This window comes from Schistocerca gregaria, unplaced genomic scaffold, assembly GCF_023897955.1.
Source record: "Schistocerca gregaria isolate iqSchGreg1 unplaced genomic scaffold, iqSchGreg1.2 ptg001504l, whole genome shotgun sequence".
Lineage (NCBI taxonomy): Eukaryota > Metazoa > Arthropoda > Insecta > Orthoptera > Acrididae > Schistocerca > Schistocerca gregaria.
The window spans coordinates 27,788-42,350 of NW_026062792.1; the positions used below are offsets into that span (position 1 = coordinate 27,788).

General features: G+C 53.0%; 11 non-coding genes across 11 annotated transcripts; all 11 read left to right on the forward strand.

Annotated features, from left to right (window-relative positions):
* The first annotated feature begins 891 nt into the window (after positions 1 to 891).
* Positions 892 to 1,010, forward strand: LOC126332741 (5S ribosomal RNA). Its single transcript, XR_007563913.1, has one exon. It is a non-coding gene; the product is annotated as a 5S ribosomal RNA (ribosomal RNA).
* Positions 1,011 to 2,202: 1,192 nt separating this feature from the next.
* LOC126332742 (5S ribosomal RNA) lies at positions 2,203 to 2,321 on the forward strand. The gene has a single exon (XR_007563914.1). It is a non-coding gene; the product is annotated as a 5S ribosomal RNA (ribosomal RNA).
* Positions 2,322 to 3,513: 1,192 nt separating this feature from the next.
* On the forward strand, positions 3,514 to 3,632 carry LOC126332716 (5S ribosomal RNA). The gene has a single exon (XR_007563889.1). It is a non-coding gene; the product is annotated as a 5S ribosomal RNA (ribosomal RNA).
* A 1,192-nt stretch (positions 3,633 to 4,824) lies between these two features.
* LOC126332717 (5S ribosomal RNA) lies at positions 4,825 to 4,943 on the forward strand. Its single transcript, XR_007563890.1, has one exon. It is a non-coding gene; the product is annotated as a 5S ribosomal RNA (ribosomal RNA).
* A 1,192-nt stretch (positions 4,944 to 6,135) lies between these two features.
* On the forward strand, positions 6,136 to 6,254 carry LOC126332743 (5S ribosomal RNA). The gene has a single exon (XR_007563915.1). It is a non-coding gene; the product is annotated as a 5S ribosomal RNA (ribosomal RNA).
* A 1,192-nt stretch (positions 6,255 to 7,446) lies between these two features.
* Positions 7,447 to 7,565, forward strand: LOC126332744 (5S ribosomal RNA). Its single transcript, XR_007563916.1, has one exon. It is a non-coding gene; the product is annotated as a 5S ribosomal RNA (ribosomal RNA).
* A 1,192-nt stretch (positions 7,566 to 8,757) lies between these two features.
* Positions 8,758 to 8,876, forward strand: LOC126332718 (5S ribosomal RNA). The gene has a single exon (XR_007563892.1). It is a non-coding gene; the product is annotated as a 5S ribosomal RNA (ribosomal RNA).
* Positions 8,877 to 10,068: 1,192 nt separating this feature from the next.
* LOC126332719 (5S ribosomal RNA) lies at positions 10,069 to 10,187 on the forward strand. Its single transcript, XR_007563893.1, has one exon. It is a non-coding gene; the product is annotated as a 5S ribosomal RNA (ribosomal RNA).
* A 1,192-nt stretch (positions 10,188 to 11,379) lies between these two features.
* LOC126332720 (5S ribosomal RNA) lies at positions 11,380 to 11,498 on the forward strand. The gene has a single exon (XR_007563894.1). It is a non-coding gene; the product is annotated as a 5S ribosomal RNA (ribosomal RNA).
* A 1,192-nt stretch (positions 11,499 to 12,690) lies between these two features.
* On the forward strand, positions 12,691 to 12,809 carry LOC126332721 (5S ribosomal RNA). Its single transcript, XR_007563895.1, has one exon. It is a non-coding gene; the product is annotated as a 5S ribosomal RNA (ribosomal RNA).
* Positions 12,810 to 14,001: 1,192 nt separating this feature from the next.
* Positions 14,002 to 14,120, forward strand: LOC126332722 (5S ribosomal RNA). Its single transcript, XR_007563896.1, has one exon. It is a non-coding gene; the product is annotated as a 5S ribosomal RNA (ribosomal RNA).
* The last annotated feature ends 443 nt before the right edge of the window (positions 14,121 to 14,563 follow it).

Consider the following 14,563-nt stretch of genomic DNA (forward strand, 5'->3'; position numbering starts at 1 on the left):
ACTAAAAAATCAACTGTTCTCGCCCGATCACCGACGATAAGCAACAACGTTAGTATTCGGGTCCATGACCGCCTGGGAACTCTGGCTGTCTTCATTTTTTGCTTCTTTTCGCTACCCCTGCCAGCCCTCTCTTCCAAAGTGTCTCTAGAAATACCAAGAGTATGAAGCGACAGGAACGTTCTGAAAAACGCCAGTTCTTATAGTTTTGTAGCAGTGTTCAACTGCAAATTTGTGAACAAAAATTTATCTTTCGCCGATGGAAGAGATGGATGCTTTGTCGAATCGCCTGTCTTGTGTCCGTGTTTTCGCACCTTTCCACGGCCCGGCACGGCACGGCCGCTGCTCTAGTAGCACCGAACGGCCGCACACGGCGCCTCGGACACGCCGGCGCCAGTCTCGCAGATGTTTCTCGTGCTTGTGCTGTCATATGGACCACGACCCGAGCGGCAGCGAGCGGCAGTCGGGACAAGTCGGGACAAGTCGGGACGGAAGGGGGAGGGGACAGGCGAGAATGCACCGCGCTAATTACGCAAATATCTGGAATCGCGGCGTGTGTCGGGCAGGTGAGAAAGCTTCCGTCGGTCCAGCAGGACACTGCCACACCCCGCGCAGTCCTCCCGCCGCCCGGCCGCGCGCAAGCCCTGCGCCGGATAACAAGAACAAGGTGCGTCTGCCGCGAGTGTCGGAGGCCGCACGCACCAAACGAATGACAGGCGGTGCAACGAGCAGCTGTGTTGTGCGTCCGACCCACGTGGCGGCGCGCCGCACTGCGCGTCGCTCTCGAGGTGGAAGGACGTGCTTTGCGTCAAATGTGCCACCGAAAAACGGCGATTGCGTGTGTTGGGAGGAGAGGCGAAGCCTTCTTCTGCTGTGCGGCTACAGTATAAGGACGCCAACGGCCATAACATGTTGAATACACCGGTTCTCGTCCGATCACCGAAGTTAAGCAACATCGGGCCCGGTTAGTACTTGGATGGGTGACCGCCTGGGAACACCGGGTGCTGTTGGCTCCCTCTCATTTTTTCCTTTTTACGTCGCTACACCGGTCAGCCCTCTTTTCATACTAACTCTCAGGTGTGACAAAGATGCTTCCTCAAGCATTTTAAACGACTGTATTGAACGTAACATATGAAACTACAGTAATAAATTAAGTTTGAGCAAGAATGCGCGAAGGAAGAGTGCTAGAACACCTTGAAAGTAACGAAACACTGCGAATCGACAGATGTGCTCTTCAAGTGCGTCAGAGCCTACTGTTTTGTAGGAGCGTTTAATTCCAAAAACTAACTAAATAAATAAATAAACAAACAAAAAACTAAAAAATCAACTGTTCTCGCCCGATCACCGACGATAAGCAACAACGTTAGTATTCGGGTCCATGACCGCCTGGGAACTCTGGCTGTCTTCATTTTTTGCTTCTTTTCGCTACCCCTGCCAGCCCTCTCTTCCAAAGTGTCTCTAGAAATACCAAGAGTATGAAGCGACAGGAACGTTCTGAAAAACGCCAGTTCTTATAGTTTTGTAGCAGTGTTCAACTGCAAATTTGTGAACAAAAATTTATCTTTCGCCGATGGAAGAGATGGATGCTTTGTCGAATCGCCTGTCTTGTGTCCGTGTTTTCGCACCTTTCCACGGCCCGGCACGGCACGGCCGCTGCTCTAGTAGCACCGAACGGCCGCACACGGCGCCTCGGACACGCCGGCGCCAGTCTCGCAGATGTTTCTCGTGCTTGTGCTGTCATATGGACCACGACCCGAGCGGCAGCGAGCGGCAGTCGAGCAAAGTCGGGACAAGTCGGGACGGAAGGGGGAGGGGACAGGCGAGAATGCACCGCGCTAATTACGCAAATATCTGGAATCGCGGCGTGTGTCGGGCAGGTGAGAAAGCTTCCGTCGGTCCAGCAGGACACTGCCACACCCCGCGCAGTCCTCCCGCCGCCCGGCCGCGCGCAAGCCCTGCGCCGGATAACAAGAACAAGGTGCGTCTGCCGCGAGTGTCGGAGGCCGCACGCACCAAACGAATGACAGGCGGTGCAACGAGCAGCTGTGTTGTGCGTCCGACCCACGTGGCGGCGCGCCGCACTGCGCGTCGCTCTCGAGGTGGAAGGACGTGCTTTGCGTCAAATGTGCCACCGAAAAACGGCGATTGCGTGTGTTGGGAGGAGAGGCGAAGCCTTCTTCTGCTGTGCGGCTACAGTATAAGGACGCCAACGGCCATAACATGTTGAATACACCGGTTCTCGTCCGATCACCGAAGTTAAGCAACATCGGGCCCGGTTAGTACTTGGATGGGTGACCGCCTGGGAACACCGGGTGCTGTTGGCTCCCTCTCATTTTTTCCTTTTTACGTCGCTACACCGGTCAGCCCTCTTTTCATACTAACTCTCAGGTGTGACAAAGATGCTTCCTCAAGCATTTTAAACGACTGTATTAAACGTAACATATGAAACTACAGTAATAAATTAAGTTTGAGCAAGAATGCGCGAAGGAAGAGTGCTAGAACACCTTGAAAGTAACGAAACACTGCGAATCGACAGATGTGCTCTTCAAGTGCGTCAGAGCCTACTGTTTTGTAGGAGCGTTTAATTCCAAAAACTAACTAAATAAATAAATAAACAAACAAAAAACTAAAAAATCAACTGTTCTCGCCCGATCACCGACGATAAGCAACAACGTTAGTATTCGGGTCCATGACCGCCTGGGAACTCTGGCTGTCTTCATTTTTTGCTTCTTTTCGCTACCCCTGCCAGCCCTCTCTTCCAAAGTGTCTCTAGAAATACCAAGAGTATGAAGCGACAGGAACGTTCTGAAAAACGCCAGTTCTTATAGTTTTGTAGCAGTGTTCAACTGCAAATTTGTGAACAAAAATTTATCTTTCGCCGATGGAAGAGATGGATGCTTTGTCGAATCGCCTGTCTTGTGTCCGTGTTTTCGCACCTTTCCACGGCCCGGCACGGCACGGCCGCTGCTCTAGTAGCACCGAACGGCCGCACACGGCGCCTCGGACACGCCGGCGCCAGTCTCGCAGATGTTTCTCGTGCTTGTGCTGTCATATGGACCACGACCCGAGCGGCAGCGAGCGGCAGTCGAGCAAAGTCGGGACAAGTCGGGACGGAAGGGGGAGGGGACAGGCGAGAATGCACCGCGCTAATTACGCAAATATCTGGAATCGCGGCGTGTGTCGGGCAGGTGAGAAAGCTTCCGTCGGTCCAGCAGGACACTGCCACACCCCGCGCAGTCCTCCCGCCGCCCGGCCGCGCGCAAGCCCTGCGCCGGATAACAAGAACAAGGTGCGTCTGCCGCGAGTGTCGGAGGCCGCACGCACCAAACGAATGACAGGCGGTGCAACGAGCAGCTGTGTTGTGCGTCCGACCCACGTGGCGGCGCGCCGCACTGCGCGTCGCTCTCGAGGTGGAAGGACGTGCTTTGCGTCAAATGTGCCACCGAAAAACGGCGATTGCGTGTGTTGGGAGGAGAGGCGAAGCCTTCTTCTGCTGTGCGGCTACAGTATAAGGACGCCAACGGCCATACCATGTTGAATACACCGGTTCTCGTCCGATCACCGAAGTTAAGCAACATCGGGCCCGGTTAGTACTTGGATGGGTGACCGCCTGGGAACACCGGGTGCTGTTGGCTCCCTCTCATTTTTTCCTTTTTACGTCGCTACACCGGTCAGCCCTCTTTTCATACTAACTCTCAGGTGTGACAAAGATGCTTCCTCAAGCATTTTAAACGACTGTATTAAACGTAACATATGAAACTACAGTAATAAATTAAGTTTGAGCAAGAATGCGCGAAGGAAGAGTGCTAGAACACCTTGAAAGTAACGAAACACTGCGAATCGACAGATGTGCTCTTCAAGTGCGTCAGAGCCTACTGTTTTGTAGGAGCGTTTAATTCCAAAAACTAACTAAATAAATAAATAAACAAACAAAAAACTAAAAAATCAACTGTTCTCGCCCGATCACCGACGATAAGCAACAACGTTAGTATTCGGGTCCATGACCGCCTGGGAACTCTGGCTGTCTTCATTTTTTGCTTCTTTTCGCTACCCCTGCCAGCCCTCTCTTCCAAAGTGTCTCTAGAAATACCAAGAGTATGAAGCGACAGGAACGTTCTGAAAAACGCCAGTTCTTATAGTTTTGTAGCAGTGTTCAACTGCAAATTTGTGAACAAAAATTTATCTTTCGCCGATGGAAGAGATGGATGCTTTGTCGAATCGCCTGTCTTGTGTCCGTGTTTTCGCACCTTTCCACGGCCCGGCACGGCACGGCCGCTGCTCTAGTAGCACCGAACGGCCGCACACGGCGCCTCGGACACGCCGGCGCCAGTCTCGCAGATGTTTCTCGTGCTTGTGCTGTCATATGGACCACGACCCGAGCGGCAGCGAGCGGCAGTCGAGCAAAGTCGGGACAAGTCGGGACGGAAGGGGGAGGGGACAGGCGAGAATGCACCGCGCTAATTACGCAAATATCTGGAATCGCGGCGTGTGTCGGGCAGGTGAGAAAGCTTCCGTCGGTCCAGCAGGACACTGCCACACCCCGCGCAGTCCTCCCGCCGCCCGGCCGCGCGCAAGCCCTGCGCCGGATAACAAGAACAAGGTGCGTCTGCCGCGAGTGTCGGAGGCCGCACGCACCAAACGAATGACAGGCGGTGCAACGAGCAGCTGTGTTGTGCGTCCGACCCACGTGGCGGCGCGCCGCACTGCGCGTCGCTCTCGAGGTGGAAGGACGTGCTTTGCGTCAAATGTGCCACCGAAAAACGGCGATTGCGTGTGTTGGGAGGAGAGGCGAAGCCTTCTTCTGCTGTGCGGCTACAGTATAAGGACGCCAACGGCCATACCATGTTGAATACACCGGTTCTCGTCCGATCACCGAAGTTAAGCAACATCGGGCCCGGTTAGTACTTGGATGGGTGACCGCCTGGGAACACCGGGTGCTGTTGGCTCCCTCTCATTTTTTCCTTTTTACGTCGCTACACCGGTCAGCCCTCTTTTCATACTAACTCTCAGGTGTGACAAAGATGCTTCCTCAAGCATTTTAAACGACTGTATTAAACGTAACATATGAAACTACAGTAATAAATTAAGTTTGAGCAAGAATGCGCGAAGGAAGAGTGCTAGAACACCTTGAAAGTAACGAAACACTGCGAATCGACAGATGTGCTCTTCAAGTGCGTCAGAGCCTACTGTTTTGTAGGAGCGTTTAATTCCAAAAACTAACTAAATAAATAAATAAACAAACAAAAAACTAAAAAATCAACTGTTCTCGCCCGATCACCGACGATAAGCAACAACGTTAGTATTCGGGTCCATGACCGCCTGGGAACTCTGGCTGTCTTCATTTTTTGCTTCTTTTCGCTACCCCTGCCAGCCCTCTCTTCCAAAGTGTCTCTAGAAATACCAAGAGTATGAAGCGACAGGAACGTTCTGAAAAACGCCAGTTCTTATAGTTTTGTAGCAGTGTTCAACTGCAAATTTGTGAACAAAAATTTATCTTTCGCCGATGGAAGAGATGGATGCTTTGTCGAATCGCCTGTCTTGTGTCCGTGTTTTCGCACCTTTCCACGGCCCGGCACGGCACGGCCGCTGCTCTAGTAGCACCGAACGGCCGCACACGGCGCCTCGGACACGCCGGCGCCAGTCTCGCAGATGTTTCTCGTGCTTGTGCTGTCATATGGACCACGACCCGAGCGGCAGCGAGCGGCAGTCGAGCAAAGTCGGGACAAGTCGGGACGGAAGGGGGAGGGGACAGGCGAGAATGCACCGCGCTAATTACGCAAATATCTGGAATCGCGGCGTGTGTCGGGCAGGTGAGAAAGCTTCCGTCGGTCCAGCAGGACACTGCCACACCCCGCGCAGTCCTCCCGCCGCCCGGCCGCGCGCAAGCCCTGCGCCGGATAACAAGAACAAGGTGCGTCTGCCGCGAGTGTCGGAGGCCGCACGCACCAAACGAATGACAGGCGGTGCAACGAGCAGCTGTGTTGTGCGTCCGACCCACGTGGCGGCGCGCCGCACTGCGCGTCGCTCTCGAGGTGGAAGGACGTGCTTTGCGTCAAATGTGCCACCGAAAAACGGCGATTGCGTGTGTTGGGAGGAGAGGCGAAGCCTTCTTCTGCTGTGCGGCTACAGTATAAGGACGCCAACGGCCATAACATGTTGAATACACCGGTTCTCGTCCGATCACCGAAGTTAAGCAACATCGGGCCCGGTTAGTACTTGGATGGGTGACCGCCTGGGAACACCGGGTGCTGTTGGCTCCCTCTCATTTTTTCCTTTTTACGTCGCTACACCGGTCAGCCCTCTTTTCATACTAACTCTCAGGTGTGACAAAGATGCTTCCTCAAGCATTTTAAACGACTGTATTGAACGTAACATATGAAACTACAGTAATAAATTAAGTTTGAGCAAGAATGCGCGAAGGAAGAGTGCTAGAACACCTTGAAAGTAACGAAACACTGCGAATCGACAGATGTGCTCTTCAAGTGCGTCAGAGCCTACTGTTTTGTAGGAGCGTTTAATTCCAAAAACTAACTAAATAAATAAATAAACAAACAAAAAACTAAAAAATCAACTGTTCTCGCCCGATCACCGACGATAAGCAACAACGTTAGTATTCGGGTCCATGACCGCCTGGGAACTCTGGCTGTCTTCATTTTTTGCTTCTTTTCGCTACCCCTGCCAGCCCTCTCTTCCAAAGTGTCTCTAGAAATACCAAGAGTATGAAGCGACAGGAACGTTCTGAAAAACGCCAGTTCTTATAGTTTTGTAGCAGTGTTCAACTGCAAATTTGTGAACAAAAATTTATCTTTCGCCGATGGAAGAGATGGATGCTTTGTCGAATCGCCTGTCTTGTGTCCGTGTTTTCGCACCTTTCCACGGCCCGGCACGGCACGGCCGCTGCTCTAGTAGCACCGAACGGCCGCACACGGCGCCTCGGACACGCCGGCGCCAGTCTCGCAGATGTTTCTCGTGCTTGTGCTGTCATATGGACCACGACCCGAGCGGCAGCGAGCGGCAGTCGAGCAAAGTCGGGACAAGTCGGGACGGAAGGGGGAGGGGACAGGCGAGAATGCACCGCGCTAATTACGCAAATATCTGGAATCGCGGCGTGTGTCGGGCAGGTGAGAAAGCTTCCGTCGGTCCAGCAGGACACTGCCACACCCCGCGCAGTCCTCCCGCCGCCCGGCCGCGCGCAAGCCCTGCGCCGGATAACAAGAACAAGGTGCGTCTGCCGCGAGTGTCGGAGGCCGCACGCACCAAACGAATGACAGGCGGTGCAACGAGCAGCTGTGTTGTGCGTCCGACCCACGTGGCGGCGCGCCGCACTGCGCGTCGCTCTCGAGGTGGAAGGACGTGCTTTGCGTCAAATGTGCCACCGAAAAACGGCGATTGCGTGTGTTGGGAGGAGAGGCGAAGCCTTCTTCTGCTGTGCGGCTACAGTATAAGGACGCCAACGGCCATAACATGTTGAATACACCGGTTCTCGTCCGATCACCGAAGTTAAGCAACATCGGGCCCGGTTAGTACTTGGATGGGTGACCGCCTGGGAACACCGGGTGCTGTTGGCTCCCTCTCATTTTTTCCTTTTTACGTCGCTACACCGGTCAGCCCTCTTTTCATACTAACTCTCAGGTGTGACAAAGATGCTTCCTCAAGCATTTTAAACGACTGTATTAAACGTAACATATGAAACTACAGTAATAAATTAAGTTTGAGCAAGAATGCGCGAAGGAAGAGTGCTAGAACACCTTGAAAGTAACGAAACACTGCGAATCGACAGATGTGCTCTTCAAGTGCGTCAGAGCCTACTGTTTTGTAGGAGCGTTTAATTCCAAAAACTAACTAAATAAATAAATAAACAAACAAAAAACTAAAAAATCAACTGTTCTCGCCCGATCACCGACGATAAGCAACAACGTTAGTATTCGGGTCCATGACCGCCTGGGAACTCTGGCTGTCTTCATTTTTTGCTTCTTTTCGCTACCCCTGCCAGCCCTCTCTTCCAAAGTGTCTCTAGAAATACCAAGAGTATGAAGCGACAGGAACGTTCTGAAAAACGCCAGTTCTTATAGTTTTGTAGCAGTGTTCAACTGCAAATTTGTGAACAAAAATTTATCTTTCGCCGATGGAAGAGATGGATGCTTTGTCGAATCGCCTGTCTTGTGTCCGTGTTTTCGCACCTTTCCACGGCCCGGCACGGCACGGCCGCTGCTCTAGTAGCACCGAACGGCCGCACACGGCGCCTCGGACACGCCGGCGCCAGTCTCGCAGATGTTTCTCGTGCTTGTGCTGTCATATGGACCACGACCCGAGCGGCAGCGAGCGGCAGTCGAGCAAAGTCGGGACAAGTCGGGACGGAAGGGGGAGGGGACAGGCGAGAATGCACCGCGCTAATTACGCAAATATCTGGAATCGCGGCGTGTGTCGGGCAGGTGAGAAAGCTTCCGTCGGTCCAGCAGGACACTGCCACACCCCGCGCAGTCCTCCCGCCGCCCGGCCGCGCGCAAGCCCTGCGCCGGATAACAAGAACAAGGTGCGTCTGCCGCGAGTGTCGGAGGCCGCACGCACCAAACGAATGACAGGCGGTGCAACGAGCAGCTGTGTTGTGCGTCCGACCCACGTGGCGGCGCGCCGCACTGCGCGTCGCTCTCGAGGTGGAAGGACGTGCTTTGCGTCAAATGTGCCACCGAAAAACGGCGATTGCGTGTGTTGGGAGGAGAGGCGAAGCCTTCTTCTGCTGTGCGGCTACAGTATAAGGACGCCAACGGCCATACCATGTTGAATACACCGGTTCTCGTCCGATCACCGAAGTTAAGCAACATCGGGCCCGGTTAGTACTTGGATGGGTGACCGCCTGGGAACACCGGGTGCTGTTGGCTCCCTCTCATTTTTTCCTTTTTACGTCGCTACACCGGTCAGCCCTCTTTTCATACTAACTCTCAGGTGTGACAAAGATGCTTCCTCAAGCATTTTAAACGACTGTATTAAACGTAACATATGAAACTACAGTAATAAATTAAGTTTGAGCAAGAATGCGCGAAGGAAGAGTGCTAGAACACCTTGAAAGTAACGAAACACTGCGAATCGACAGATGTGCTCTTCAAGTGCGTCAGAGCCTACTGTTTTGTAGGAGCGTTTAATTCCAAAAACTAACTAAATAAATAAATAAACAAACAAAAAACTAAAAAATCAACTGTTCTCGCCCGATCACCGACGATAAGCAACAACGTTAGTATTCGGGTCCATGACCGCCTGGGAACTCTGGCTGTCTTCATTTTTTGCTTCTTTTCGCTACCCCTGCCAGCCCTCTCTTCCAAAGTGTCTCTAGAAATACCAAGAGTATGAAGCGACAGGAACGTTCTGAAAAACGCCAGTTCTTATAGTTTTGTAGCAGTGTTCAACTGCAAATTTGTGAACAAAAATTTATCTTTCGCCGATGGAAGAGATGGATGCTTTGTCGAATCGCCTGTCTTGTGTCCGTGTTTTCGCACCTTTCCACGGCCCGGCACGGCACGGCCGCTGCTCTAGTAGCACCGAACGGCCGCACACGGCGCCTCGGACACGCCGGCGCCAGTCTCGCAGATGTTTCTCGTGCTTGTGCTGTCATATGGACCACGACCCGAGCGGCAGCGAGCGGCAGTCGAGCAAAGTCGGGACAAGTCGGGACGGAAGGGGGAGGGGACAGGCGAGAATGCACCGCGCTAATTACGCAAATATCTGGAATCGCGGCGTGTGTCGGGCAGGTGAGAAAGCTTCCGTCGGTCCAGCAGGACACTGCCACACCCCGCGCAGTCCTCCCGCCGCCCGGCCGCGCGCAAGCCCTGCGCCGGATAACAAGAACAAGGTGCGTCTGCCGCGAGTGTCGGAGGCCGCACGCACCAAACGAATGACAGGCGGTGCAACGAGCAGCTGTGTTGTGCGTCCGACCCACGTGGCGGCGCGCCGCACTGCGCGTCGCTCTCGAGGTGGAAGGACGTGCTTTGCGTCAAATGTGCCACCGAAAAACGGCGATTGCGTGTGTTGGGAGGAGAGGCGAAGCCTTCTTCTGCTGTGCGGCTACAGTATAAGGACGCCAACGGCCATACCATGTTGAATACACCGGTTCTCGTCCGATCACCGAAGTTAAGCAACATCGGGCCCGGTTAGTACTTGGATGGGTGACCGCCTGGGAACACCGGGTGCTGTTGGCTCCCTCTCATTTTTTCCTTTTTACGTCGCTACACCGGTCAGCCCTCTTTTCATACTAACTCTCAGGTGTGACAAAGATGCTTCCTCAAGCATTTTAAACGACTGTATTAAACGTAACATATGAAACTACAGTAATAAATTAAGTTTGAGCAAGAATGCGCGAAGGAAGAGTGCTAGAACACCTTGAAAGTAACGAAACACTGCGAATCGACAGATGTGCTCTTCAAGTGCGTCAGAGCCTACTGTTTTGTAGGAGCGTTTAATTCCAAAAACTAACTAAATAAATAAATAAACAAACAAAAAACTAAAAAATCAACTGTTCTCGCCCGATCACCGACGATAAGCAACAACGTTAGTATTCGGGTCCATGACCGCCTGGGAACTCTGGCTGTCTTCATTTTTTGCTTCTTTTCGCTACCCCTGCCAGCCCTCTCTTCCAAAGTGTCTCTAGAAATACCAAGAGTATGAAGCGACAGGAACGTTCTGAAAAACGCCAGTTCTTATAGTTTTGTAGCAGTGTTCAACTGCAAATTTGTGAACAAAAATTTATCTTTCGCCGATGGAAGAGATGGATGCTTTGTCGAATCGCCTGTCTTGTGTCCGTGTTTTCGCACCTTTCCACGGCCCGGCACGGCACGGCCGCTGCTCTAGTAGCACCGAACGGCCGCACACGGCGCCTCGGACACGCCGGCGCCAGTCTCGCAGATGTTTCTCGTGCTTGTGCTGTCATATGGACCACGACCCGAGCGGCAGCGAGCGGCAGTCGAGCAAAGTCGGGACAAGTCGGGACGGAAGGGGGAGGGGACAGGCGAGAATGCACCGCGCTAATTACGCAAATATCTGGAATCGCGGCGTGTGTCGGGCAGGTGAGAAAGCTTCCGTCGGTCCAGCAGGACACTGCCACACCCCGCGCAGTCCTCCCGCCGCCCGGCCGCGCGCAAGCCCTGCGCCGGATAACAAGAACAAGGTGCGTCTGCCGCGAGTGTCGGAGGCCGCACGCACCAAACGAATGACAGGCGGTGCAACGAGCAGCTGTGTTGTGCGTCCGACCCACGTGGCGGCGCGCCGCACTGCGCGTCGCTCTCGAGGTGGAAGGACGTGCTTTGCGTCAAATGTGCCACCGAAAAACGGCGATTGCGTGTGTTGGGAGGAGAGGCGAAGCCTTCTTCTGCTGTGCGGCTACAGTATAAGGACGCCAACGGCCATACCATGTTGAATACACCGGTTCTCGTCCGATCACCGAAGTTAAGCAACATCGGGCCCGGTTAGTACTTGGATGGGTGACCGCCTGGGAACACCGGGTGCTGTTGGCTCCCTCTCATTTTTTCCTTTTTACGTCGCTACACCGGTCAGCCCTCTTTTCATACTAACTCTCAGGTGTGACAAAGATGCTTCCTCAAGCATTTTAAACGACTGTATTAAACGTAACATATGAAACTACAGTAATAAATTAAGTTTGAGCAAGAATGCGCGAAGGAAGAGTGCTAGAACACCTTGAAAGTAACGAAACACTGCGAATCGACAGATGTGCTCTTCAAGTGCGTCAGAGCCTACTGTTTTGTAGGAGCGTTTAATTCCAAAAACTAACTAAATAAATAAATAAACAAACAAAAAACTAAAAAATCAACTGTTCTCGCCCGATCACCGACGATAAGCAACAACGTTAGTATTCGGGTCCATGACCGCCTGGGAACTCTGGCTGTCTTCATTTTTTGCTTCTTTTCGCTACCCCTGCCAGCCCTCTCTTCCAAAGTGTCTCTAGAAATACCAAGAGTATGAAGCGACAGGAACGTTCTGAAAAACGCCAGTTCTTATAGTTTTGTAGCAGTGTTCAACTGCAAATTTGTGAACAAAAATTTATCTTTCGCCGATGGAAGAGATGGATGCTTTGTCGAATCGCCTGTCTTGTGTCCGTGTTTTCGCACCTTTCCACGGCCCGGCACGGCACGGCCGCTGCTCTAGTAGCACCGAACGGCCGCACACGGCGCCTCGGACACGCCGGCGCCAGTCTCGCAGATGTTTCTCGTGCTTGTGCTGTCATATGGACCACGACCCGAGCGGCAGCGAGCGGCAGTCGGGACAAGTCGGGACAAGTCGGGACGGAAGGGGGAGGGGACAGGCGAGAATGCACCGCGCTAATTACGCAAATATCTGGAATCGCGGCGTGTGTCGGGCAGGTGAGAAAGCTTCCGTCGGTCCAGCAGGACACTGCCACACCCCGCGCAGTCCTCCCGCCGCCCGGCCGCGCGCAAGCCCTGCGCCGGATAACAAGAACAAGGTGCGTCTGCCGCGAGTGTCGGAGGCCGCACGCACCAAACGAATGACAGGCGGTGCAACGAGCAGCTGTGTTGTGCGTCCGACCCACGTGGCGGCGCGCCGCACTGCGCGTCGCTCTCGAGGTGGAAGGACGTGCTTTGCGTCAAATGTGCCACCGAAAAACGGCGATTGCGTGTGTTGGGAGGAGAGGCGAAGCCTTCTTCTGCTGTGCGGCTACAGTATAAGGACGCCAACGGCCATACCATGTTGAATACACCGGTTCTCGTCCGATCACCGAAGTTAAGCAACATCGGGCCCGGTTAGTACTTGGATGGGTGACCGCCTGGGAACACCGGGTGCTGTTGGCTCCCTCTCATTTTTTCCTTTTTACGTCGCTACACCGGTCAGCCCTCTTTTCATACTAACTCTCAGGTGTGACAAAGATGCTTCCTCAAGCATTTTAAACGACTGTATTAAACGTAACATATGAAACTACAGTAATAAATTAAGTTTGAGCAAGAATGCGCGAAGGAAGAGTGCTAGAACACCTTGAAAGTAACGAAACACTGCGAATCGACAGATGTGCTCTTCAAGTGCGTCAGAGCCTACTGTTTTGTAGGAGCGTTTAATTCCAAAAACTAACTAAATAAATAAATAAACAAACAAAAAACTAAAAAATCAACTGTTCTCGCCCGATCACCGACGATAAGCAACAACGTTAGTATTCGGGTCCATGACCGCCTGGGAACTCTGGCTGTCTTCATTTTTTGCTTCTTTTCGCTACCCCTGCCAGCCCTCTCTTCCAAAGTGTCTCTAGAAATACCAAGAGTATGAAGCGACAGGAACGTTCTGAAAAACGCCAGTTCTTATAGTTTTGTAGCAGTGTTCAACTGCAAATTTGTGAACAAAAATTTATCTTTCGCCGATGGAAGAGATGGATGCTTTGTCGAATCGCCTGTCTTGTGTCCGTGTTTTCGCACCTTTCCACGGCCCGGCACGGCACGGCCGCTGCTCTAGTAGCACCGAACGGCCGCACACGGCGCCTCGGACACGCCGGCGCCAGTCTCGCAGATGTTTCTCGTGCTTGTGCTGTCATATGGACCACGACCCGAGCGGCAGCGAGCGGCAGTCGAGCAAAGTCGGGACAAGTCGGGACGGAAGGGGGAGGGGACAGGCGAGAATGCACCGCGCTAATTACGCAAATATCTGGAATCGCGGCGTGTGTCGGGCAGGTGAGAAAGCTTCCGTCGGTCCAGCAGGACACTGCCACACCCCGCGCAGTCCTCCCGCCGCCCGGCCGCGCGCAAGCCCTGCGCCGGATAACAAGAACAAGGTGCGTCTGCCGCGAGTGTCGGAGGCCGCACGCACCAAACGAATGACAGGCGGTGCAACGAGCAGCTGTGTTGTGCGTCCGACCCACGTGGCGGCGCGCCGCACTGCGCGTCGCTCTCGAGGTGGAAGGACGTGCTTTGCGTCAAATGTGCCACCGAAAAACGGCGATTGCGTGTGTTGGGAGGAGAGGCGAAGCCTTCTTCTGCTGTGCGGCTACAGTATAAGGACGCCAACGGCCATACCATGTTGAATACACCGGTTCTCGTCCGATCACCGAAGTTAAGCAACATCGGGCCCGGTTAGTACTTGGATGGGTGACCGCCTGGGAACACCGGGTGCTGTTGGCTCCCTCTCATTTTTTCCTTTTTACGTCGCTACACCGGTCAGCCCTCTTTTCATACTAACTCTCAGGTGTGACAAAGATGCTTCCTCAAGCATTTTAAACGACTGTATTAAACGTAACATATGAAACTACAGTAATAAATTAAGTTTGAGCAAGAATGCGCGAAGGAAGAGTGCTAGAACACCTTGAAAGTAACGAAACACTGCGAATCGACAGATGTGCTCTTCAAGTGCGTCAGAGCCTACTGTTTTGTAGGAGCGTTTAATTCCAAAAACTAACTAAATAAATAAATAAACAAACAAAAAACTAAAAAATCAACTGTTCTCGCCCGATCACCGACGATAAGCAACAACGTTAGTATTCGGGTCCATGACCGCCTGGGAACTCTGGCTGTCTTCATTTTTTGCTTCTTTTCGCTACCCCTGCCAGCCCTCTCTTCCAAAGTGT